We start from the raw sequence: 26,933 nt of genomic DNA on the forward strand, positions 1-26,933 counted from the left end.
CTTGGGTAGCTTAATTAATTAAATTTGCTTACATTAAGATTAACACGTTATTTTATATCCAGTCCTGTGATTTCCTAATTATTACAACTACACTATAAAATGCATCTCAGGTTTCTATGACGACTTGATCAATATTTTTGAATCCTCGATATGGGAAGTAGAGTAGATACTTATATTATCTTTGACTTTGGTATCATAGCTGTCGAATATTGTCTGATTTTGATGCAATTTTTTATCTTTTTGCGTGCGATTTCTTACTTTTTACTTTGATTAAAATAAATTAAATTGATAAATCAGGATGTTTGCTATGCTGTTTGATGAATAAAATTGTTTTGCCGTTTTAAGATTTTCAACTCTTTTCCGAATTCTTATTTTACTTCTTTGAAAAGTTGAAGGTATGTAGGTATGTTGATAGGTACATTTTTGTTATTTTGATTTGTATATAACTCAATATGTATAAAATCATAATAGTGTCATCTCTAAATTGGTGATTTAACTCAACGCCAGCTCACTTATCTCTTTCCAGGAAAAAGATTATACAATAGCAACAGTGCATGTTGCACTGTTGCCAAGTAAAGTTTGCTATACACGCGATATCTGTATATTTACATAAAATATTAGCAAGTGGGATGCAAGTGGGATTAATGTAGTAGACCTTGGATAAGAAGATGGAGAAGAAGAAATACAGTATAAACACTTAGAGCCCTCGTAGATTAAGTCTTAAATTGACGAATGTAATCAATAATAATTATCATGTATCGGAAATTTAAGTAACAACCTTATTACAATGAGAAATGACGCAGAGAAAGCCGATAGTTTTAAAATAAAAGGCCTTGCAATTTGCATAAAAGTCGAGGAATTAAAAAATTACAACCTCAATAATAAATGCCTCTAATATAGTCCGATTAGTTATTCAAATTATGCTTGATTGAGCTTAGCTAGTTATGTGGGAAGCTGAACAATGCAAATATTACAACAAATAGCAAAAAAAAATAACTGAAAATACAAAACTTCAAGCATAACTATGAATATTTAAAAAAACTCAAACAAACATTGAAACATTCAAAGTTCCAAGATTAACTGTAACTAAACAAATTTAATAGTTACACGATCTGAAACGTTTATAGTACAACTGAAGGTCAAGACTAAACAGAAATACTTAAGGCAATTAAATTTAATAGTTCGCTTAAGATTCGAGAAGCTACAGTAAATTAGTGTAGAGTAGTTTGTAAGACCAGACGTTTACAATTGTAGAGGCATAAATAAATTACATAAGGAACTTTAAAATTTACAAGTTAATATTATGTGTTTTAAGATACTTATAAGAAATAAATGATAGAATCGGTTTATTGCAACAATAAGCATTCTACATGAACTAATGAAGAATATCGTAGAGACAACATATAATACAAAAAACTAGAATTTATCTATGTTTTTCAATAATACATAAAGTTGCTTAAAATATTTCAGAGTTCTCTAAATAACTAATTCTTAACTTCAGAAATAATGTTATCTACGATATGAGGTTTTGAAATACAAAAATATTATTACAAATTAAATGCAACGTTTATGACACGAAAAAAGTTTAACACACAGAAGAATTTTTAAAACTTACCGATTACAATAATTCCAGTGGCGGGTAAATCACACAAAATCAGCCCTTCAGGAGGACCTAAACACACAAACAGATTCCATAGCACAATCACACAGATCTGTCAATAGGAGCACAACGTACAACACGGAAACATCGGAAACGCGCTCAGCACTGCAAGCGTCGCGACACGTCCGTCGCGCGCGGAGGTTCGGCGCGAAATGACCAAGCTTCGCGCGTTTGTCCCTCCCCCGCGAGAGCCTGCGGGCCTGCGCGTGCGACGCTTCTGAAAAGAAACATTACTTAATTCAAACAAAGGTCATTTCACATCTCAGGCATTGAACATGGAAATCATTGTGTTTAACCACAGCAAGATTAATTTAAAACGAATTATCAATTTTAAAAAAACCCGAACAAAAGTTGTTTGTGACGAAAAGGCTACAACTACAAACTACAAACGCTACAAATAACCAAAACGTAAATGATGCTTGTGAATTTATGGGATTTTTAGTAAAAAACCTGACGGGGCGTGATTTGGTCAAATAACACGACGATGTTTCGTAGTTTATCTTTATTTTCATCGTCACAAAAGGCATAAGAACCTTAGTTCTTACGCTTAGTTCTTAGAACGCAGCGCATTTTCCCATACTGAAAATGAAAGAAATATTACATCACTTGAATTTTCAGTAGATGCTGAAATGGTGATAGCCTAGGTTAAGATAATTGATCCCCTATTCAGGCGCGGCGTTCGATCTCGAGCATCCATCTCTAACATTTCGGAGATCATCATCAACACCCCATCGCTGGCTCACTACTAAGCAACACCTTATCGCTGGCTCGATACTGCTGGCTACTAAGCACGGGTCTCCTCTCGGAATGAAAAGGATAGGCCGTAGTCAACCACGCTGGCCAAGTGCGGATTAGCACAACACCGTGACACCGTGTGAACATTATGGAGAACTCTCAGGCATGCAGGTTTTCCTTCACAGTTAAAGCCTAAAACACACACAACTCCGAAAAGTTAGAGATGAGTGCCGGGTTCGAACCCCCGATCCTCCGAATAGGGGGCCAACGTCTTAACCATTAGACTGTCACCGTTCTTTCGATTGTCATTCGAGATGTGGAATAAGAAAACGATTGATTTGCATACCGTACTCCGCATTAAGCTGTGATAGCCTAGTGGTTAGGACGTCGGTCGTGGTCGTGGAGGTCGTGGGTTCGATCCCGGGCACGCACCTCTAACTTTTCAGAGTTATGTGCGTTTTAATTAATGAAATATCACTTGTTTACCGGTGAAGGAAAACATCGTGAGGAAACCTGCATGCCTGAGAGTTCTCCATAATATTCTCAAAGGTGTGTGAAGTCTACCAATCCGCACATGGCTAGCGTGGTAGACTATGGCCAAAACCTTTCTCACTCTGAGAGGAGACCCGTGCTCTGTAGTGAGCCGGCGATGGGTCAATCATGATGATGATGATAACTGACGAGATTTCCGAACAGCTCCTATGATCAGATAATAATAATCGATGAGCGGACGTCCTCATAACAATGTCTCCGTGTGTGGCCCTTGGGTCGTCGACCCGCGGTGAAGGGGGAAATGTTTAATTTGCTTTGTACTGTATTTTTAGACACAAATTGCATTATTGACATTACTTGTTAAGTCTGATGAAGCATGCGTAAACGCCAACGGGTTTATAGTCCAGCAGAATTTTTTTTTTACTCATTATAGGCGCACGCTTGACCACGACCACACCTGATGATGCGGCCTAAGATGGGACGCGTTTGCCTAGAAGCTGCCTATTCACTCTTGTTTTAAAGATACCCGGATTATAATTGGCAGGAAGCACTGATCTGACTGGAAGAGCATTCCAGACCCTAGCCATGCGTACATAAGGAATGATGACGCAAAGCGTTTCGTACGTCAAGATGGATTGGTGAATGGATGGATGGATGGATTAATAACAGGCTGCATTTTCGTGAGCAGATTCAGTTTGACAAGACGCCCAAGTTTTGCTCTGTGAAAATTCTGGATAGAGGTAGCTATTGTACTGCACAGGTGCTTAACTTGTCGATTTGGTGGAGTGTTGAAATTGTCTGAATAACAGTAAGTATTTTTTTGAACATTGAGATAATTGGATAATAAACTCGGAAAAACAATTGTCCTACAAAATAGATATATATGACTTGAGGGTCCTCCACTCCGAACATATCCAAATAACGAGATCATAAAAATTATGAATAACCAGCAGATTTTTAGGCTTCCGTACCTTAAAAGGAAAAACGGGACGGTTATAGGATCACTTTGTTGTCTGTCTGTCAGTCAAGAAACCTACAGGGTGCCTACCTACTTCCCGTTGACCTAGAATCATGAAATTTAGCAGGTAGGTGGGTCTTACAGCTGGCTTTAGGGGAAAATCTGAAAACCGTTAATTTGTGGTCACATCACACAAAAATAATTAAATTGTGCTCATAAACTAATAATAATTAGTATTTTCAATTTTCGAAGTAAGATAATTCTATATCAAGTGGGGTATCATATGAAAGGGCTTCACTTGTACATTCTAAAACAGATTTTTATTTATTTTTATGCATCGTAGTTTTTGAGTTATCGTGCAAAATGGCGAAAAAAATACGACTCATTGCGCGAACCTGACTCGCACTTATTTGTATGCAGCTTAGGAAATATTTGTACAATGAAATGGCCACATAGTCCTACAAATTTTGTGGCACGTTTTCCCAGTCCTACGCCACAGAATATATAATAGTACCTACTACGAATTAGAATTTGTCCATTTAACGGTAACAATTTTTTCAAAATATTGAAGTAAGTACTATTTAGTTATCTTTAGAAGCTTGTTTTAACCAGCCCCGTGGCAATGGCTTCTACCCAATTATTTAGCACGTGTAAAGCACAGCACATAGTCTCGTGGCAGTAGGTACAGGTAGGTATATTATTATAAAAAATAATGGCATTGTTACAGGACTCGGTCCGCCGATCACGTGCGCGATAGAGGCACGGTGGCACGCTCGCCTGCGCAGCGATTACCAATCCGTGCTGTTTTTAGGGTTCCGTACCTCAAAAGGTAAAATGGAACCCTTATAGGATCACTTTGTTGTCTGTCTGTCTGTCTGTCTGTCAAGAAACCTACGGGGTACTTCCCGTTGACCTAGAATCATGAAATTTGGCAGGTAGGTAGATCTTATAGCTGACATTTGGGGAAAAATCTGAAAACCGTCAATTTAGGGTTAGATCACACAAAAAAAATTAAATTGTGGTCGTGAACTAATAATTAGTATTTTTAACTTTCGAAGTGAGTGACTATATCATATGAAAGGTCTTCACCTGTACATTCTAAAACAGATTTTAATTTATTTTTATGCATCACAGTTTTTGATTTATCGCGCAAAATGTCGAAAAAATACGACTGTAGTACTGAAACCTCGGTGTGCGAGCCTGACTCGCACTTGGCCAGTTTTTATTTTATACCACAACTACCACACCCGGGCTTCGTCTGAAAAACTCTTTCTTAAGCCTAATTTACAGGTATTAAGTTAAAATTTTGTTTATGCAATTAACCAAAAGCTTAATTTGCTGTAATCCGCTGAAACAGGTCGAATCTGTAATTCAAAATTAAATAAATAAATAAATTAATTAATTAATTTTTTTTTTTTTTTTAAATCTAAATATAAATTTTAATTATTTTTATCAAAGAAGTAATTAAACTAATAATAAACTTAAATCTAAAAAAAAAACAACATTAAATGAAAACAAAATAAATTAAATTAAAACTAAAACCTCGTCGAGACCACCGCAGCGAGGCATTGTACCCAAGATGCTGGCAGCATTACCCCTTTGGATGGCCAAACTAATTCTTTGACCAAGGTAGCTGCCAGCTCTCGGGTCCCCGGTTGACTCGATAACTCTTTTCGCAATTTCTTCAAAAAGAGCTCGAGCCCCCGGGCCCCACGGCCCCAAGGTCTCCACACCAAAAGGCACGAATACGAAGCTCCCATCGAGGTTTTCATATTTGCGCCTCTTGGCCTGTTCGGCGCTGATGGCCGCTGCACCCGCCATAGAGGAGGTCGCCTGAATGTGGGATGCAGCTAAAGTGTCTACACAAGTTGCATCCCAAACAAGCGATTATATAATAAATAAATTAAGTAAATTGGTTTTGCAATTGTGCATTGTAAGGTCTACATCTCCTGAGGATGCTCCGGTGTCGGGGCGAAACGTGCGTCGAGTGTGTTTGGGATTTGTGTGGTGGTGCGTGGTGGTGGTGCGTATTGTTTGCCTGGTGGCTGCTTCTTCCTGCATGTTTAGCAGTGGGAGGGCGGGCGGTGCATTTCGCATGCTGCATGTTGCACCAAACAGATTCGACCTGTTTCAGCGGATTACAGCAAATTAAGCTTTTGGTTCTTTGTATATCATGGACTTCCCCAAAGTAACGCCTGCTTCTATACAAAATTTCTACAAATTCTTTACAAATTTTCTGGTGGGAGGCTTCGGCCGTGGCTAGTTACCACCCTACCGGCAAAGCCGTGCCGCCAAGCGATTTAGCGTTCCGGTACGATGCCGTGTAGAAACCAAAGGGGTATGGGTTTAATAAAAACTGCCATACCACTTCCAGTTTAGCCCGCTATCATCTTAGACTGCATCATCACTTACCACCAGGTGAAATTGCAGTCAAGGGCTAACTTGTATCTGAATAAAAAAAAAATTTTGTTTAAATACGTTTTCACGCATCCAGACAAGTAATTTAGTAAAGTAATATAAGTTCTCACCGATATTCGTGCCGCCAAGCGATTTAACGTTCCGGTACGATGCCGTGTAGAAACCAAAGGGGTATGTATGGGTTTAGTAAAAAGTATCATTGCCACATCACATAGTTGCCATTCATACGTATTTAGGAAAAAATTAGACTGCAACATACGCTAGCCCAAGCGTAAAACCATCGTATGACGAACCATCTTTTTGCAAAAGATGGTTCGTCATACAGCAGAACATTAAAATAAAGCAGCTTTAAAGCAGAACATTATTTAAAATCCTTTTTGCGAGTCCAACGTTCAAGAGGTGCTTTGGTAAATCACAAGGCCGCTGAACTTGGTAGTAGTAAGTAGCTAACAATCGGTGAAGTGCGCTGTGCGAGTCACACGAGTGGTTCCGTACCATCGTACAATAAATAACACTTTTTCTAATTTTCATGGCGGTCATTTTGGAATTCTTAGGGTTCCGTACCTACTTCAAAAGTAAAAAAAGAACCCTTATAGGATCATGTCGTTGTCTGTCTATCCGTCTGTCAAGTCGTGTCTGTCAAGAAAATCTATAGAGTACTTCCCGTTGACCTAGAATCGTGAAATTTGCGAGGTAGATAGGTCTTATAGCACAAGTAAAGCAATAAATCCGAAAACCGTCAAATTATGGTTACATCACAGAAAAAAATGTGTTCATGAACAAATATTAGTACCTATTTGAAATTTTTAAAGTTGGATAACTATTAATATCAAGTGGGGTACCTATCATATGAAAGGGCTTTACCTGTATATTCTAAAACAGATCATGCATAATAGTTTTTGATTTATCGTGCAAAATGTCGATAAATACGATTGTACTACGGAACCCTCAGTGCGCGAGTCTGATTCGCACTTGGCCGGTTTTTGTATTAGCGGCAATAGAAATACCTACACATTCTGTGAAAATTTCAACTCTCTACCTATTGATACAGCCCGCTGACAGATAGACGAACGGTCTGACGGATGGACAGTGGAGGCTTAGTAATAGGGTCCCGTTGGCACCGTTCGGGTACGGAACCCTAACTAGGTAGGTACCAGGTATAAGTACTTTACAGTCGGGACTCGGGTGGCAGCGAAGCGTAGCGCTGAGTCATCGCCTACGTCTTTAAGTGGTGACATGCGCACGCGCCGCTTGTAATATTGAAGAGATGATGTATGTTTGTATGTAAGAGGAATTTTGAAGCGAATCTTCTCAAACACTTGGGATGCTTGGAAAACTTTCTGCTATAGATTTCTACTTACCTTAGGTTCCTGTACCCGTAGTACAAGATTTTACGTCTCACCAAACCAAACCAAATTCGAGAGTCGAAATACTTCCGCGTTACAGTAAACTGGATCTTAAATGCCCTGTTTTAAAGCTCAAGTTTGTCTACACTTCTACAGCCAGCGCTCCAAGCGGAAACATTGCGAAATTAAAATCAGTGGCATTGAATATTTGACTTCAATTCAAGGCTGTTTAGGTCCATTTTACTGTAACGCGGAAGTATTTCGACTCTCGAATTTGGTTTGGTTTGGTGAGACGTAAAATCTTGTACTACGGGTACTGAGTAAATCGCTCCACCAGAGTTTAAATTCTCTGTAAACAACGATAACTGAAAATCCAATCACTTTTTAAGGTTAGGCACAATCTTTTTTAGCTCCTCAATATAATTTTTTATAGCTACTGAAAAACTTTCTGAAGTAAATTAGTTCCTTTGTAGAGTTTTTTCACATGATTCTCCGAATAAAGTGTACGTGACAACTATATAAAATCACGAAACTAACTGATTACTGAAGATTTTCAAAAATAGTATTAACTAGATGATGCCTGCGACATCGTCCGCGTGGATTTAGGTTTTTAAAAATCCTGTGGGAACTCTATGATTTTCCGGGATAAAAAGTAGCCTTTGTCCTTCCCCGGGATGCAAGCTATCGCTGTACCAAATTTAATTTATAAATGCGAAAGTGTGTTTGTCTGTCTGCTAGCCTTTCACCTATATTAACGAAATGTGGTACCTATGCTATGAGACAGCTTGCATCCCGGCAGAGGCGGATTTGCAGTCTTGGCCGCTCTAGGCCCCAGGCCAGAGCCGCCCCTTTCCCAGCTCTCATCATATTAAAGACCACACGAATTTCAAACCCCTATTTCACCCCCTTAGGGGTTAAATTTTCAAAAATCCTTTCTTAGCGGATTCTATAATAGCTATCTGCATTCCAAATTTCAGCCCGATCCTTCCAGTAGTTTGAGCTGTGCGTTGATAGATCAGTCAGTCAGTCAGTCACCTTTTCCTTTTATATATTTAGACTACACAGTACTTTATGAATTTACTTTATTGTCAATTTTCATCGAAATCGATTCAGAAATTTAGGTAACATAGCTGGTACCTAGTTTGCAATATTTTTCGACCTTTCAGAGATAATAATTGCACATTTAAATAAAACATTTAAAACGGTTATCTGTATATATAAAAAAGTCCTGACAGACTGATCTATCAACATACAGTTCAAACTTACGGACGGATCGGGCTGAGATTTGGCATGCATCTATTATGACGTAGGCATCCGCTAAGACAGGATTTTTGAAAATTTAACCCCTAAGAGGATGAAATAGGGGTTCGAAATTTGTGTAGTCCACGCAGATGAAGTCGCGAGCATAAGCTAGTTTAAATATATATAAAAAGAAGACTAATTGTTCTGACTGACAAACTGATCTATCAACGCACAGCCTAAACTGCTGGGTTTAGAAACATGAAATTTTGACAGTAAGTTCCTTTTCTAACGTAGGCACCCACTAAGAAAGGATTTTTGAAAGTTCAACCCCTAAGGGGGTTAAATAGGATATGGAAGTTTGTATGAAAGTCATTTATTTTTAAAGTTACATCGATAAAAATTGTTATACAAGCATCGATAATCGATATAAATAACAAGATAATATGGTCAAGCTAACAAAATTTTTCACGGTTTTGGAACCAGATAAATCAGCGCCACCTGATCTAAGGTACTAATGAACGAGTCGTTTGAAATCCAGACGTCACTGAGGTTGCATTGGTGCTAAAGCACCACTGAGTCAGTGCCATTTTGTTTGTTCAAAAGCCCTGTCCATATCAAGTCAATCTCAATGTATGTATGTATGTGGCTTTCGGTTAAAAATAAAAATATTATGTAAGTATTTCATGATTTTTGAAAATTTTACTTCCAAGGGGGTTAAATAGGGGGTGTAAGTTTTTATGAATGTCCGTTGTTTTTCAAGTTATTTCCATGAGAATTGGTAAGTATTTAGGTAAATGAAAAAATACATGTTTCAGGATTTTTGAAAATTCCACCCCCATGCTTTTTTTTAGTATCGTAAAGTACTGACAACAATACTTTACTATCATTACAATCTAGCCTATGAGAGAGGCTAATAAGTATTATTATATTAACCTAAACTTATAAACGTACTTACTACACCTAAGAATCGGTCTATTGAGTCTTTATTGGTAGACACTTTGTTCTTGTGTTCTTTAAATTGCACTAGCACTATGCTTTCACTTTGTTCGTGTGTTCTTTGAATTGCACTAGCACTATATTTTCACCCCCACGCTGATATTCTAAATCCCACCCGAGTGAAGCCCGGGCAGATCAGATAGTGTGTTACAAAACTCGTCTGCACTTAATGGACTCTGCTAAGGGATTGGTCAACTTAGTTTGGATACGCGAGAGTGAAGACTCGAGTGACTACCAGATGGTGTCCAGATGGCAGAACATCGTTTAAAACCCAAAACTAAGATTGTCATTAGGGTACCCGGACCAATAGATGAACATTCGGAAATTCGGAATTCAACTAAATAGTCGTATATTTTTCAAATCACATAATAATATGTACTGAATAATTAATATTTTTTCTTCATGTTTTTAATGTTTTTTCAACTCCCCAATGAATAAAATTTTAAAGTCACTAGTAACCAATAAAATAGGAGGCACTGGATGTCCTCTGCTGGTAACTGTCAAAAGATCTGCATTTAATAAGGACAAAAATAGATTCATAACAATATCTTTAAAAAATCGGCCAAGTGCGAATCAGACTAGCGCACTGAGGGTTCCGTACTGCAATCGTATTTTATCGACATTTTGCACGATAAATCAGAAACTACTGACTAGATCTCGTTCAAACCAATTTTCGGTGGAAGTTTGCATGGTAATGTACATCATATATTTTTTTTAGTTTTATCATTCTCTTATTTTAGAAGTTACAGGCGGGAGACACACATTTTACCACTTTGGAAGTGTCTCTCGCCCAAACTATTCAGTTTAGAAAAAAATGACATTAGAAACCTCAATATCATTTTTGAAGATCTATCCATAGATACTCCACACGTATAGGTTTGATGAAAAAAAATATTTTTTGAGTTTCAGTTCTAAGTAGGGGACCCCCAAAATTTATTGTTTTTTTTTCTATTTTTGTGTGAAAATCTTAATGCGGTTCACAGAATACATCTTCTTACCAAGTTTCAAAAGTATAGCTCTTATGGTTTCGGAAAAAAGTGGCTGTGACATACGGACGGACATACAGACAGACATGATATTATACATTTATAAGGGTTCCGTTTTTTTTCTATTCGGCTACGGAACCCTAAAAAATCTATAGCATCCATTAGCATCTTTGAAATTCATCGGCACCGTAATAATCGTTTTTTTTATATCACGTAGGTATAAGTTTTGTAGTGATCGCTCTTTATATTATGTTTTCTCAAGGATTTACTTTATTAATCGCGATTTTTCAAAGAGAAATTATTTAAATCACACAAACACTCGGACGTAAACACCCTATACCCTATCTGTATTGTTTTGCCAAAATGTATCGCGTAAAGTTTTATGGTCTCGTTTTGGTGGTGTCGTCCGTCCCTCCTGTTGTTTATGAATAGGTTTTCTGTACCATGTGCGTTCGAACGCAACATGAGACCTCATAGTAACATTTGTGAATATGGGTTGTAAGTGTTTACGCTTTTGCCTTTCTCGATCCTTGACCTATTGTTTCGTTCACGTAAAAACAATGATCTATTGTCCTTTTATTGGTTGCTTACGCACTTTCTATTCCTGATTTCTCTTGAACTTATTGATTATTTATATAAGTTCAAGTTAGTTATAAGTATTAATACGATGCATTGCAGAGCGGCCGCCCCTAATATGTGGCCGCTCTAGGCACGGGCCTATTGTGCCTAAGGGCAAATCCGCCACTGCATCCCGGGGACATAAGGCCAGTTTTTGGCCCCGAAAAAGAAAGCCAATGAGGAATTTCTAGGGAACATTCGATAAAATTTTCATAGATGGCGCTGAATACTACCACTACTAAAGATGAAAAATAACACCTATATCTATAATATGATCTATGCTTTAAATCTTAAAATTTAATTCTGATGCGAAATTAATTAATCACTTCTATTATAGTTCACAGATTTTGTGGGGAATAAACGTAAGGAAAATTGCAGTGCACCCTAGCTCTTACCCTTCATCTATGTCATTGATTGTCACGACCTAAACATTAAAGCATAGATCATATAGATATAGGTATTATTTTTCATCTTTAGTGGTAGTAGTATTCAGCGCCATCTATGAAAATTTTATCGAATGTTACCTGGAAACTTTCTCAGTGCTACGTGACATAAGGTAGGTATGTAATGTAGTTTTAAAACCTATTATGCTATAGGGGAATAACAAGTCCTGCAATCAGTATTAAAATAAAACACAATAATAATATAATCATTGTTATGTCACGCTCCAAAATGTAACCACAAGCGTAAATAGCGAGCAAATACCGACCGGCGCGACGCAAACACAGTGAATCAGAGGAAAACACTGGAAAATATGAAAGTCATGAAAGAAAACCGGCCAAGTGCGAGTCAGGCTCGCGCAATGAGGGTTCCGTACTACAGTCGTATTTTTTTGACATTTTGCACGATAATTCATAAGCTATGATGCATAAAAATAAATAAAAATCTGTTTTAGAATGTACAGGTGAAGACCTTTCATCTGATACCCCACTTGATATAGTCACTCACTTCCAAAGTTGAAAATACTAATTATTAGTTCACGACCACAATTTAATTTTTTTTGTGTGATCTAACCCTAAATTTACGGTTTTCAGATTTTTCCCCAAATGTCAGCTATAAGATCTACCTACCTGTTAAATTTCATGATTCTAGGTCAACGGGAAGTGCCCCGTAGGTTTCTTGACAGACAGACAGACAGACAACAAAGTGATCCTATAAGGTTTCCGTTTTTCCTTTTGAGGTACGTAACCCTAAAAATGCACTAATACCTACATTCTGGTCAATTTTCAACCTATGTGTAAAAGTAAAGCGCCTCAATTTAACTTGCGGCGATTTGCATTTAGGACTCAAATAAATCTACACTTGAAGACTAGGTGCCCATGAAAGTGTGTTTGTTTATTGGTTTGTCCTTCAATCACGGCACAACGGAGCAACGGATCGACGTGGTTTTTTACATGGATATGGCTACAGACCTATACCTAGACCTAGACAGAGAGTAGGTACCTAATACCTATAGGCTTATTTTTATCCAGGAAATTCGAAAGTTCCCACGGGATTATTTAAAACCTAAATCCGGGCATAAGGCTAATGATGGTACAAGTTTGAATCACTGTTGATGTATCAAATACAAAGACTTTATCTATACTAATACTATAAAGAGGTAAAGTTTGTAAGTTTGTTTGTAGGAAGTAATCTCTAGAACTAAACCGATTTTGAAAATTCTTTTACCAGTGGAAAGCTACATTATTCCCGAGTGACATAGGCTATATTTTATTTTTAAAAACTAGAGATCGTTGCGAAAATTGTAATAAGCTACCCGTGCCAAGCCGGGGCGGGACGCTAGTTTTGATAAGTATATATTTTCAATTTCCAAGATTTAGTATTTATGTAAGCACATCTGGCCGACGGCGGCGGTTCCAACTTCCAAGCAGAGGCGTCTTTACCTATGGTGCAGGGTGTGCGGCGCACACGGGCGCCGGGTCTAGGGGGCGCCATGCGACACCTCCAAAGATGCGTCGATGCCGGCGCTCTCAAAGACCCTGCGCTCGTGTTATGGCCGACGCCGTCATCATTTAAAATCATCATTTAAAATTGCACCTTTTGCATCTGAATTTCCGTTTGAAAATATTATGACTGTTAGTATTTGATTTTGACCCTGCTCCTACTATACTAGAGGGCGCCACGGTACTGGTTGCACACGGGCGACACAAGGGCTAGAGACGCCTCTGCTTCCAAGTCAGTGTGTCCTTTACTGGACTCTGTTTACGACACATGTGACATGGCCTCCTCTCTTTCCACTCCCGCCTATTTCTTGTAGTTCTTGTCCACAACGATCCAGCAACCATTTTTATAGCGTCGGACGACCCTTCCAATGAGGAAGTTTCAGAGCGAACGTTCCATAAAATTTTCATAGATGGCACTGTGTACTGTACCCACTAAAAACGAAAAATAATACCTATATCTATTTGATTTAGCCAGAATGTCAGCATTTTCGTTGCCAACTATTCCAGCATGCTCTGGTACCTAGCGTAGAACCACCCGGTATTGGGCAAGGGTGTCTCTGCAGTTTTCAACCAGTCTTGAGTTAACAACCTCAGAGGACAGAGCTGAAAGAGCTGCCTGGCTGTCCGTATGTTTTATTGACGTTGTTGTTGTGCAGGATGTTTTACGTACAAATTATTATAGCGTATACCTTCGCTCGGAAATTATTTTTCGTTTTTAGTGGGTGCCGTAAACAGCGCCATCTATGAAAATTTTATGGAACGTTCGCCCTGAAACTTCCTCATTGTCGTCCTCTCTTCTTGGTTTTCTTAAGTTGGTAGATGTATCAATGTCTGAAAAATAATTAAAATCCAGGTCACCTCATGGTTAAGCGTAAACATATCTGAAACTGCATGAGGCGTGTGAACTGCTCATCATTTTATTCGCAGTTGTGTCAATAAACATTATCACATGTGCTATTAGCTATTATAATATTACATCAAAGCCGACCATCCATTGACAGCTAAAACATATTAGAGTCGCTAATAATGCAATGGCTCCTACGGCTACGCAGACTATAGATTGTAAAAAAAAACACTTGAAAAATAAAACCAAGTAAAACTGTAAATTATTTTAATATATATTATACTTGTAAATATATATCTATAGTTGTATGCTTATTATAAGAATAAATGTATATACTTTGATAAGAATTTATAGTTATAATATAGTTAATATAGAAAAACAAACTGTAAATAAATAATGTAAGAGATTAACAAAATGTAATACCCAAAAAAGAACTCTGACACAAATCGGAGGATTTCCCATGATTTTAATTTAAAAAAAAAAACACTAATATTACCTATCTAAATATATAAAAGGAAAAGGTGACTGACTGACTGATCTATCAACGCACAGCTCAAACTACTGGACGGATCGTTTGAAATTTGTGTAGTCCACGCGGACGAAGTCGCGAGCATATGCTAGTTTTAAAAAAAAAAAAATATATTGAATTATATCTAAAACTAGCTTATGCTCGCGACTTCGTCCGCGTGGACTACACAAATTTCAAACCCCTATTTCACCCCCTTAGGTGTTGAATTTTCAAAAATCCTTTCTTAGCGGATGCCTACGTCATATAAGCTACCTGAATGCCAAATTTCAGCCCGATCCATCCCGTAGTTTGAGCTCTGCGTTGATAGATCGGTCAGTCAGTCAGTCAGTTACCTTTTCCTTGTAGATACCTACCTATTTGAACGGAATAGATCGCTTGTAGAATGTAGTGGAACACAGACCGTGAAGAACAAGAAGCTAGGTACTTTGCTCTAGTCTTGTCAGAAATAAATGAGGTCAGCGTTCCACATCAACCAAAACATATACCTACATGGGTATATCTACAATCTACATACCTACTCTGCGACAGGTTGAGATGGACATCGGGGTATGAGGTGGGGGAACGCCCCGCGCACCTACACGTCACCCGCGCTCGCCCGCACCGGGTTAGTGCGGGGGCTGTGTACGTGTGCGGGGCGTTTCCTCCCCGATCGCCATCTCAAGCTGTCGCGTAGGTATTAGGCATAATGTAAATCTAACTCAAATTATGCTCGAAATTCTATAATTCCACGCTTGGTACGTACTTATAACAATCAGTTCGCTGAGTTTGACTTATTTTACCTATCAAACAATAAATTTAAAAAGGAATTAAGAAACTATCATCGTAAAAAAAAAGTAGCTAACATCTAAATATGCATGCAATCACATACTCCCACTTACACACACACACATACATACACACACGCACACGCACACACACACACACACACACACACAAAAGCACACACGCATACACACACACACAAGCATATACACACACTGTTGTAATTTTCTTATTGTATATACCTATATATAACCTACCTATAAAAAATAGTTTTAATTATAATTTTAAGTAATCTCTTTTGGCCTTCTGTTATAACTATATTTAAATTTAAATAATAATTATGTATTTACGCTGTTTACGTGTATTACTTTCAAATAAACAAAATAAACAAAATTAAATTAAATTAAATGTTCTCAAAGGCGTGTGAAGTCTGCCAATCCCAACGACCGTGTTAGAACCGTCGACCTTTCGGTTTTCAGTCCACTCCTTCGCCCGTTGAGCTATTGAGGCTCTTCTCATTCTGCGATGGGACACATACTCAATAGTGGGCCGGTGATGGATTGAGGAGGATGATGAATAATGAAACTTTGTATTTTAAATGTCGTTATCAAACAACAAAACTTATATAATTTAGCTAACACTAAATAACCTACAAAAACAGTTCCTTTAGTTCCAAAGAATCCAACAAAAGAACGCTAAATTATGCAGTTGCCTTCACGGTTGCGTTGTTTCGTTAAACAGCTAAAATTTATCAATCCTCAACAATAGCGGCGATACATCAGCATTGAGACAATGGACCGACGCAATTTGCACCAAAATAAAACATCCTCAGCAGTTTATAGCACCGCTATAGGACCTATCGGATTTTCTTGCAAAGATTTTTACCAAGTAACATATAGAACGCGGCAGAAAGTAATGTACATCGACCTTTAGAAGGAGATTGCGGATTTTGTAGAGCATTGTCTCCGTCGTTGAGAGCGACAAAACGTCATATAGGTATGAGTGACAAAGACGCTGAAATGTCATTCTAAAGACCGATGTACATTACTTTTTGCCGCGTACTGTGCTACTTTTATTAACATAGTATGATTAGTATTGTAGAATTATTGTTAGTAGTTATTGTTAGTTTATAATTCCGTGACGTCATTCACCTGGTTCAGGGTACCAGCTGAGAATCAGTGCTGCATGTTCTTGTGCATCAAGGCATACAGCAGAATGCTGAGCTGGTACCCTTTTTCGGGTTGTGCCACACGTGACAGTTTGTTCCGGCGCTTCTTCTAAATATATAAAAGGAAAAGGTGACTGACTGACTGACTGACTGATCTATCAACGCACAGCGCAAACTATTGGACGGATCGGGCTGAAATTTGGCATACAGATAGCTATTATGACGTAGGCATCCGCTAAGAAAGGATTTTTGAAAATTCAACTCCTAAGGGGGTGAAATAGGGGTTTGAAATTTGTGTAGTTCACGCGAACGAAGTCGCGAGCATAAGCTAGTTAGCTTATAAGATGTGATGTGTGACACACTTTGGTAAATAAAAGTCTTTTCTTTCTTTCTTTACTATCCGGTAGGTATATTAGGTAAGTATTAAACACCATAGTTAACCTACCTATGTGTATCTCTTGATCAACCGTGATCAACCCACGCCGGCTCACTACAGAGCACGGGTCTCCTCTCAGAGAGAAGGGCCTTGGCCATAGTCTACCACGCTCAGCCATGTTTTTTTTATTTATTTCGAATAGGATATACAAGATATGTATTTACATTTTTTGACTCTCGCCAAAATGGTGAGCCAGTTTGTTTGCGGTGCGTTCTCATTCCAAAAGAGGCGCGTGCTCGGCCATGAGCTGGCGATAGTTGATGATGATGATGACTCTTTTTCAGTTTATACAAAGAGATTCCATCAAATTACGAGCATTGTCAGAAAAGTACGTAAAAACAGGTCATTTGTTGCAAAATGAGCATTATTTATGTCGAGATAATCTAGCGTTGTAACGACGCCATTACAGAAGACGATTTCCTCGGAGTCATCGCAACAATGTCACGTTCCCTTGAACTTCGCACTATAAGTGCTTCTGATTCCGTTCCAACAATAACAACACGGAACATACCGAGCGGGGAGTAGGGGAAGGTACCGCCCTACTAAGGTTCACTATCTCACTCGCTTTTCACTATAAATCTATGAGTCTATGACGAATATCATAACTAAGTAATAAAACCTGACAAGTGCGAGTCAGGCTCGCGCAGCGAGGGTTCCGAACTACAGTCGTGTTTTTTCGACATTTTGCACGATAATTCATAAACTATGATGCATAAAAATAAATAAAAATCTCTTTTTGAATGCACAGGTGAAGCCCTTTCATATGATACCCACTTGATATAGTTATCTCACTCCGAAATTGAAAATACTAATTTTTAATTTATGACCATTGATGATTTAATTTTTTTTGTGTGATGTAACCACAAATTCACGGTTTTCAGATTTATCCCCGAATGTCTGCTATAAGACCTACCTACGTGCCAAATTTCATGATTCTAGGTCAACGGCAAGTACCCTGTAGGCTTCTTGACAGACCGACTGACAGACAGACAACAAAGTGATGCTATAAGGGTTCCATTTTTCCTTTTGAGGTACGGAACCTTAAAATTTGATAAGGTGGGTGGGTGGTTGGGTGTGTGGGGTTTTTGTATAATGTAGGTACTATTATATATATATATATTTTTTTATATGTTTATTTAACTAAAAAATTTCAGCAACTTTTCAGTATCAGCATATTATGTTTGTGTTGTATACACTCTTTGACGTGTTCAAGTGTAGATACAAATGGTAGTGGTTCTGAAGTCATCACGGTGTGCAAGACGCGTGACGAAAAGCGGCCGCGCGCCCACAGCACACAAGTAGATATATATCTACTCGTGTGCCCACAGCACTGTGACCGACTCTATAATATATTACAACTACTATCCGTCACAGAATTTCCAAGATGTCCCGCCTTTGAAAAAATCTGCTATCCCGTCGAGATCTCTTGCATGGCCACCTGCCAAAAATACACGCTGCCAAAAACGAACCAAAAAGTTAAAAAAATTAACATTTGAATCAATGGCGTCATATTGAAATTTTATCAAAAAAAATTATTTATTTATTTTATTTATTTACACTTTATTGCACACAACACTAAGTAAACATTGAAAAAACACAATACAGGATCTTAATCTAATAGATGTAGCATGCAAAGGCGGCCTTATCGCTAAAGCGATCTCTTCCAGGCAACCTTTGACGAAAAATGTATAGCTAGTGCTGTGAATATGACGTGAGTAATAATAAATAATAATAATAATGTTCTTTATTTCAGGCAAACTGTACCCATATTATGAATTACTACAAACTAATTTATATCGATGAGCCGAGTATAATTTTCAATTATGTAAGAACTAGACGATACCCGCGACTTCGTCCGCGTAGATTTAGGTTTTTAAATATCCCGTGGGAATCCCCTTCCTTCCCCAGAATGCAAGCTATCTCTGTACCAAATTTTGTCAAAATCGGTTGAACGGATGGGCCGTGAAAGGTTAGCAGACAGACAGACAGATAGACAGACAGACATACTTTCGGATTTATAATATTAGTATGGAGTATAGATTATAACGATACCCCATGATCCTTATTCCCTGAAAATATTACGTTCCTTTTTTTGGGCAATTAACTTTACTTTATTACAAATTAGTGTAATCTTCAAAGTGAAATCTCAGTCTTGAAAATTGTCGTAAACTAGCAACAACAAAGATAACAGAAAATTTATTATTAATTAACGATGTTGATACACGAAAATAATTTATTAAGTATCAGTTAACTATGTATTAAAAATAAACAGATAAAGATCTTTAGGTCTCACAAATTATTACATTTTAGGCATGTTAGTCATTGACTTATATATTACATCGTATGGACAGGGCCATTGAACAAACAAAATGGCACCGACTCATTGGTGCTAAAGCACCAGTGACGTCTCCTGTCCATCTTCCTCGGTGTCCAGTGATCCTCAGTGACGTCTGGATTTCAAACGGGTCGTTCATTAGTATCTAAAAGGTGGCGCTGATTTATTTGGTTCCAAAACCGTGAAAATTTTTGTTCGCTTGACCATATCTTGTCATTTATATCGATGATTTTAGTTTTATGTTCAACAAGACAGTATTTACGAGCTCGTAGCTCTGCCCGTGCGTAAAATGATGAATTGGAGCAGTTTGAGAGTTTAGAGCTGTACAACGAGCGGACATTCGCTCCGGGCTGATTTACGACGAGAAACCGTCGATGCACACGATATAAGTCTTGTAAAATTCCGCGAAAGTGGCCTTGAAATGTGATCTTTTTTGTACAACTACACATTAAACTAGCGGCACGCTATGATGGCCGGTTTGACGTTTGTCCGCTCATGAAGTTCCGTATTAATTGATAACGACTTTGAAGGAAATAATTGTATTACTTTATTGACGATAGTGATGTGCAGAGATTCATAAATTTTATCGAATGTAGTTTAGGTTTAGGACTCAAAATTTATTTATTAAATTGATTTCTTAAATGTATACAAGTGTAGAAAAATCAGTTTGCACCATTTAAGGGGTGAATGTACTTGTGAATATGAACAATTTTCACTATGTGGACAAACCTCTGAAATCGCAAAAAAATATCAATAAATTTTTAAAAATGGAATCTAATACGATCGTCACATAGGATCGCTGGCTAGCACAACTACTACCTCCGGCAAACTCGCGTCAATGCTCAATGCAAAACAAAGCAGTTTCGAATTGACGTTGCTTCGAAAAGTATAAACTGTCAGTGCAATGCGATTGTGATATAGTTTTGACCTGGCTTTGGATTTCAAATATTGATACTGCATTACTGTTGACCCTTGCTCGTTAATTTGGACTCTGTTCAAGCCCTTTGTTGTGGATTTCGTCGATATGACCGAACGTACGCAGAGAACTGTTCTAAATAGTCAGACACGTGAGTTCCTAATACGCCTTCGTAACTATTTCGATCGTGAAGCTCAAAATGGAGGGCCAATTTTACCTATAACGTCAGTGGTTGAACGCGTAGCTGATGCGCTTAATATTGGACAACGAACTGTTAGACGGATAACTAAAAAAAAATATGGCGAGACTGGCACAGAAGAAAATAAACTTCACACACCAAAAAAGAGAAAACGAGCAAAACCAGTCGTAGGCATCGATAGCTTTGATGCCGATGCTATCCGAAGACATGTTTACGGCTACTATTTACAGAAGGAGTATCCAACAAGAAAAAAGTTGGTGCATTCACTGAAGGAAGCTGGATTATTCTTCGGTGGGGAAAGTTCTTTAACGAAGATTTTGAAGACCATTGGATTTCGATACAAAAAATGTAACAAACGCAAAATATTGATGGAAAGATTTGATATAGCGATGGCAAGGTATACTTTTTTACGGCAAGTGAAAGAAATCAAAAATTGGCAAAATGTTGTGTTCTTGGATGAAACATGGCTTAATGCTAACCATACTGTAGGCCGTTCTTGGAACGATGACACAGCAGCATCTACTTCCAAAGTTCCTGTAGGAAAAGGATCGCGACTTATAATTTGTCACGCCGGAACCATCAACGGGTTTGTCGAAGGTTCTCTCATGGCTTTTGCGTCAAAAACCACTGGAGACTATCATGAAGACATGAATGGAGAAAAGTTTACTGAATGGTTTACCTCAATGTTGTGTAGCCTCCCTGAACCATCTATTATAATTATGGACAACGCCCCATACCACTCGATGCAAATTGACAAGCCACCTGCCCAATCCCAAAAGAAAGCTGATATCGTCGCATGGCTTCGTAAAAATGGCGTAGATGCAAACATGAATATGTTAAAAGCGGAATTAGTACGTCTTTTAAAAGAAAACAAACCAACCAAGATCCGATACGTCATTGACGAAATAGCATTAGAACATGGGCACAGAGTTATACGGTTACCGCCTTACCATTGTGAGTATAATGCGATTGAGTTGGTGTGGGCTCAAATTAAGGGATATGCTGCAGGACACAATACAGAACCCCCATTTACCACAAAAAAAATGCTAAAATTATTAGAAGAAGCTTGTGAACATGTGACTAAAGGAGACTGGGAAAAGGTTGTGAATAGAACTGTTAAATTAATAAGGGAAGATTATGAAAGAGATGTGAAAATAGATAATATTATAGAAAACGAACATATAATTATTAATGTATGTGATGATAGCAGTGACGACAGTGAAAATAGTAGTATGGACGAATCTGATTAATTATGGCCTTTTGTGGCACCTTTTTCGGTATCTTTTGTATTCATATGTTTCTTGTGTGCATATAAAGTATGTATATTCATTTTCGTTCAAATATTCAGTTCGTTCAAATAAATTAAATAAACATATACATTTTTGTTTTATTAAACCTATTTAATCAGGTACAAAAACAAAACTTAATTGTTTTTTGTTCGAGAATAAATTGACATTCCACATCACTATTGTAATGTGTCAAACCGGCCATCATAGCGTGCCGCTAGTGTAGATACTAGTAACTAGATACCTACTTTAATTTTACAATTTCCATTTGAATTAATCGAAGATTTAAATAACATTAAGCATCCAATCCAATCCAAAAAACATTGATACTGGCTGGTTAGGGGTGCTACGGATATCCGCATCCGCATCCACAAATGTGCAACATTCGCATTAATTCAGATATCCGCATTAAAGTAATTAAATACCACTTAGAAATTTGAATTATTCAAGAATCTACTCTACTAGGCTCTATAGCCTACAGACGCCTACACTCTGCTAAATAAGCTAGTTTACGCCATATTTTAATATAGATAACGGGTACATACCTCGATTAATTTGATGTTTTTATTTGTCAATATTTCAACCCAATTGCACGGGTCGTGGTCACGCCGGGACCCGTGCAATTGAGTTTAAATATCGACAAATAAAAACAAATTAATCGAGGCATGTACCCGTTACTATCTACATTAAAATGTGACGTTAAACCAAACTTTTACACACTTGGCATTTTGCAGTTCTCAGTAGAGCTACTTTTGCAGCGGAAACCGTAACATTAAAGCAATCCGTATACATATTCAGAAGTTAACCAACACCTAATAAATTAATAACAATCGCTCCTGCACCTGCTCGTAATTTCAAAGGAAACGCTAAACATTGGTCGAAGAAGGAAGTTGTGCTCCACTAAACGTTTCTGCACAATTCCTGCATTTCAATTGTTTTCCTAACACTTTCCGTTGTTTGGCTTATAAGGATTTTGATCCTAGCATTGACTTATATATTATTTCATATGGACAGGGCTATTGAACAATTAAATTGGCACCAACTCAGTGGTGCTTTAGCATCAATGCAACCTCAGTGCGTCTGGATTTCAAACGGGTCGTTCATTAGTATCTAAGAGGTGGCGCTGATTTATTTGGTTCCAAAACCGTGAAAAATTTTGTTCGTTTGACCATATCTTGTCATTTAAGTATATCGATTGATCCTAGGGATTGCAGCAACAAGCTTCTGGCTTGTTAAGTAGCATGCCACGACTTCGTCCGCGTGGACTACACCAATTTCAAACTCCTATTTCACCCCCTTAGGAGTTGAATTTTCAAAAATCCTTTCTTAGCGGATGCCTACGTCATAATAGCTATCTGCATGCCAAATTTCAGCTCGATCCGTCCAGTAGTTTGAGCTGTGCGTTGATAGATCAGTCAGTCAGTCAGTCAGTCAGTCACCTTTTCCTTTTATATATTCAGAAGATATCTACGGCATTGGCTCCGAGTGACCTACTTATGGAACGTTCGTTGACCTCTAGCGTCAGTCAGATGTTTTATTTGCAATATATCGTAAAATTTTACAAAATATAGGATTTTTTTATATTTTTTTCGCGTTTTTTTTGTGGTATCATATCACTGATTGTCAGTACTATCACCTGTCTTCGTTTTTGCCAGCGTTTTGGTTACACCCTGTATATTATACAGTACGATGCAACTCTTATAGCTCGTTTTGAAGGCTTACTAGGGATTTAGTGTAGCGTTGCAATGATGTTATTATTCTATCATATTATTGCGGTCATTAAAACATATGGAAATGAAAACATAGCCTTGACACGAATGACTTTCGTCTGAGCGTCATACTTTGTATTTTTATTGCTTGCAGATGTTCTGAATACGCATAAGGCATGGGTACCTAACCTATACATACTGGCTAAGTAGGTTTCTACAGTAAATACGCGTCCGAAAGTAATGTACATCGGCCTTTAGAATGACATTTCGGCTTTGTAGAACATTGTCTCTGTCACTCATACCCATGATAATATGTTGTCGGTCTCAACGACAGGGACAACGCTCTACAAATCTGCTATCTCCTTCTAAAGGTCGATGTACATTACTTTCGGCCGTTTACTGTAACCAAGTACTTCCACTAGCCCCGTCAAGTCAAGCAAAAGTTTGTTCTCGAGATTTGGATTCGGTTGAGGCCCTCATGTGAAGTTCATTCTTTGTTACGACTATGATCATACCATAATGTTGATAAATATTGCAACCTTAGACGTAAAAACGTAAGCCGTACGTAAGCTTATTCGCAATTACGCTTACGTAGAAAAAGACAACCCAATACGGTTATGTTTACGTTACGTAGGCGATAATGGCGCCATCTTCAATTACATGATGCGTGGGACGGGCCCTTCAATATCAACTCGTTTTGTTATGTTTATCAACAGTATGAGTTGTTAAGCCTGGTCCAGATAAGACGAAAACTGCGCGCAAACATTTATTGTTTTCACTTACATTCTATTTTTTTTCGAGTTGCAGGGAGCCGCTGGATGGTGCGGTGGCGCAAGACAGGCGTTTGGAAGTCTCTTCAAGAGACATATATCCAGCAGCAGTTATGTCTGTCTGTTGATGACAATGATGATGATGCTTGGCTACAATCAGACCTGCTGGCAAGTGATGATGCAGCCTAAGATGGAACGCGCTTGCCTTTAACTCTTAGGGATATCTTTTCACTCATCATTTCATTCAATTAGAGTATGAAAAACATTCGATTCAGCAATTTTAATGAACCAACAAAACCTATCCTGTGTAACGTTATACATTATTAATAAGTTTTTCATTTTTTTCATTGACAAAGTATTGCGACATCTTGCCAAAGAGATTAGGCTGCTGCTCCTTAAAATAGCTATTAGGCTGCTTTTCCATGCGTTTGATATCCACCAATCATATTCATTGGTGCACATAACATAGCATAGCACTGGTGGAAACGGATTCAACCAGGATATGTTTTTTTTATATGGATGGATACGTGCTATGGATGCCTGCTATGGCCGTCGCGAGTGGTACACTATGCTCAGAGGAGAGTACCTACAGTAAGCAAAGCTATATAGCTTAGTATTAGTGGAAATGGTCACATATTTTCGTAGCGTAGATTTCACATCTTCGCAGCAAAGCTGTATAGCACATCTCTGGTGGAAAGGCACTTTAATGCTATGTCCAGCAGTGGAAGCATTCAGGCTGATAGATTGGATCGGAGTGAAAAAAAATAAGAGTAATTTTATTCAAGTGTGAGAAGTTTAGTAGTTGGTTCTCGTTCTTACGCTGTATCTGACCGTTGCTTAATAAATATTAAATGCTAACCCAAATATCGATTTGTAGGCGTTTTAATGCGCTACGATAAATCTGCTTCACGAGCAACAACCGTTATTAATATCTGTTTGTTTATTACATACAAATTACTTGGTTGTCATGTCAATAGGTATATGTAGATTCATGATCCATACCTTTGATATACGTATACCTACAATATTTGTTGGTTGTTGATACTTCAACTTTTACTTACTTTTACTTACTTTCTTACTTACCCCTACACATTTACACTCACTTACACACACACACACACGCACACACACACACACACACACACACACACACACACACACACACACACACACACACACACACACACACACACACACAAACACACACTACACACACACACTACATAAACGCAAACACACCACTCACTGTGCACTATAGTTTTCCTTCTCAACTATCTAGGTTCATAAATCATACACACTTTATTTAAGTGTAAAAACGTTAAAGAACAGCAATCTTCTGTAATAACTGATTTGTGCTTGTGCACTCATGTTCTTATTTACTTTTTAGTTAACCGAGGGAGAGGGCTGGCTATCCTTAACACAGATCTAAAAATCTAGCTAGGATAGCCAGTTCTTGATCTTGTACCATTTTTAATATTGTATATGCTTAATATGTCAACAAGCACGCAAATTTGTTCAAGATCAAATCAATGTATGTGTGTAATCTAGATGATTGAAAAATAAACGTTTTATTTATTTTAAAAAAAAAAAACTATGTTTTTGATCTTGATCAACAAAAATAAAAAGATTTATTATAAAGAAAGATAAGTAATAAACATAACAATGTCGACAGTAACCGAAATAGGTTCTTGAATCTATGCTGGAGTCAACTACACAATTCATGATCTGACTTCTGAGGCTTCTGAGGGTAGAAGAAAGCTTATTTTTTTAAACATTACTATCATCGTGGCTAACCCATTGTTGGCTCACTACTGAGCGCAGGTCTTAGCCAGAATGAGAAGGGTTTGGTCATTCTGTAGCACGCTGGCCAATTGCAGATTGGTAGTCTATAATTACACACATTTGAGAACATTATGGAGAAGGCATGCCAGTTTTCCTTCGCCGTTACCTAAAGCAAGTGATATTTAACGCATATATTATGTGGAAACCGACGACGACAGGCTATGATCTTGCTATGATGGATATTTTGAAATAAAATAATAAAATAAAATATAATAATTATATAAAAACATAAAATAAAAAATTTATTATTTTAAAAAGATTTTATATGCTTAGAAACATAGATTAATTATTGGTCTCATGCTTAGAAATAAACTTTTATAATAGGGTCTTGGACTATAGTAATAAAAAAAATGATTTTTTGTATAGCGATAGTTTTAATAAATTACGATTTTTATTTATTTTTAACATAATTAACATTTTTGCGACATTAAAATAGAGACATTTCTGCGAGAAAAAATATTTTATGTTAACAAATTGAAAAATATTTGTCTTTTACGCCTTGTGACGCCATTAATCGACGTACAGCGCGACGTTAATAATTATACATTTTTAATTAATTATATATATATATATATATATATATATATATATATATATATATATATATATATATATATTTTAAAAGAATATTAGCCATGTTAAATGACTAATATTCCCCTTTCCTCTCCAACTAAGCGTCAAGCTTGTGATAGGAGTAGGTACGACAATAGTGCAATGGGCGGGGTTTGAAACTTTGAACCGTC

General features: G+C 37.6%; 2 protein-coding genes across 2 annotated transcripts in view; one reads left to right on the plus strand and one right to left on the minus strand.

The window, feature by feature from the left end:
- Nucleotides 1-1,824, minus strand: part of rau (RA domain-containing protein rau) — a 109,274-nt gene extending 107,450 nt beyond the window's left edge. Inside the window, exon 1 of the mRNA XM_034968356.2 lies at nucleotides 1,616-1,824. The gene's annotated coding sequence lies outside the window, so the exon portion shown is untranslated. The remainder of the gene's footprint in view (nucleotides 1-1,615) is intronic.
- Nucleotides 1-26,933, plus strand: part of Acsl (Acyl-CoA synthetase long-chain) — a 142,860-nt gene that overhangs the window by 18,013 nt on the left and 97,914 nt on the right. The gene's annotated exons all lie outside the window — the stretch shown is intronic.

This window comes from Maniola hyperantus, chromosome 1 (assembly GCF_902806685.2).
Source record: "Maniola hyperantus chromosome 1, iAphHyp1.2, whole genome shotgun sequence".
In the NCBI taxonomy this organism is placed as follows: domain Eukaryota; kingdom Metazoa; phylum Arthropoda; class Insecta; order Lepidoptera; family Nymphalidae; genus Maniola; species Maniola hyperantus.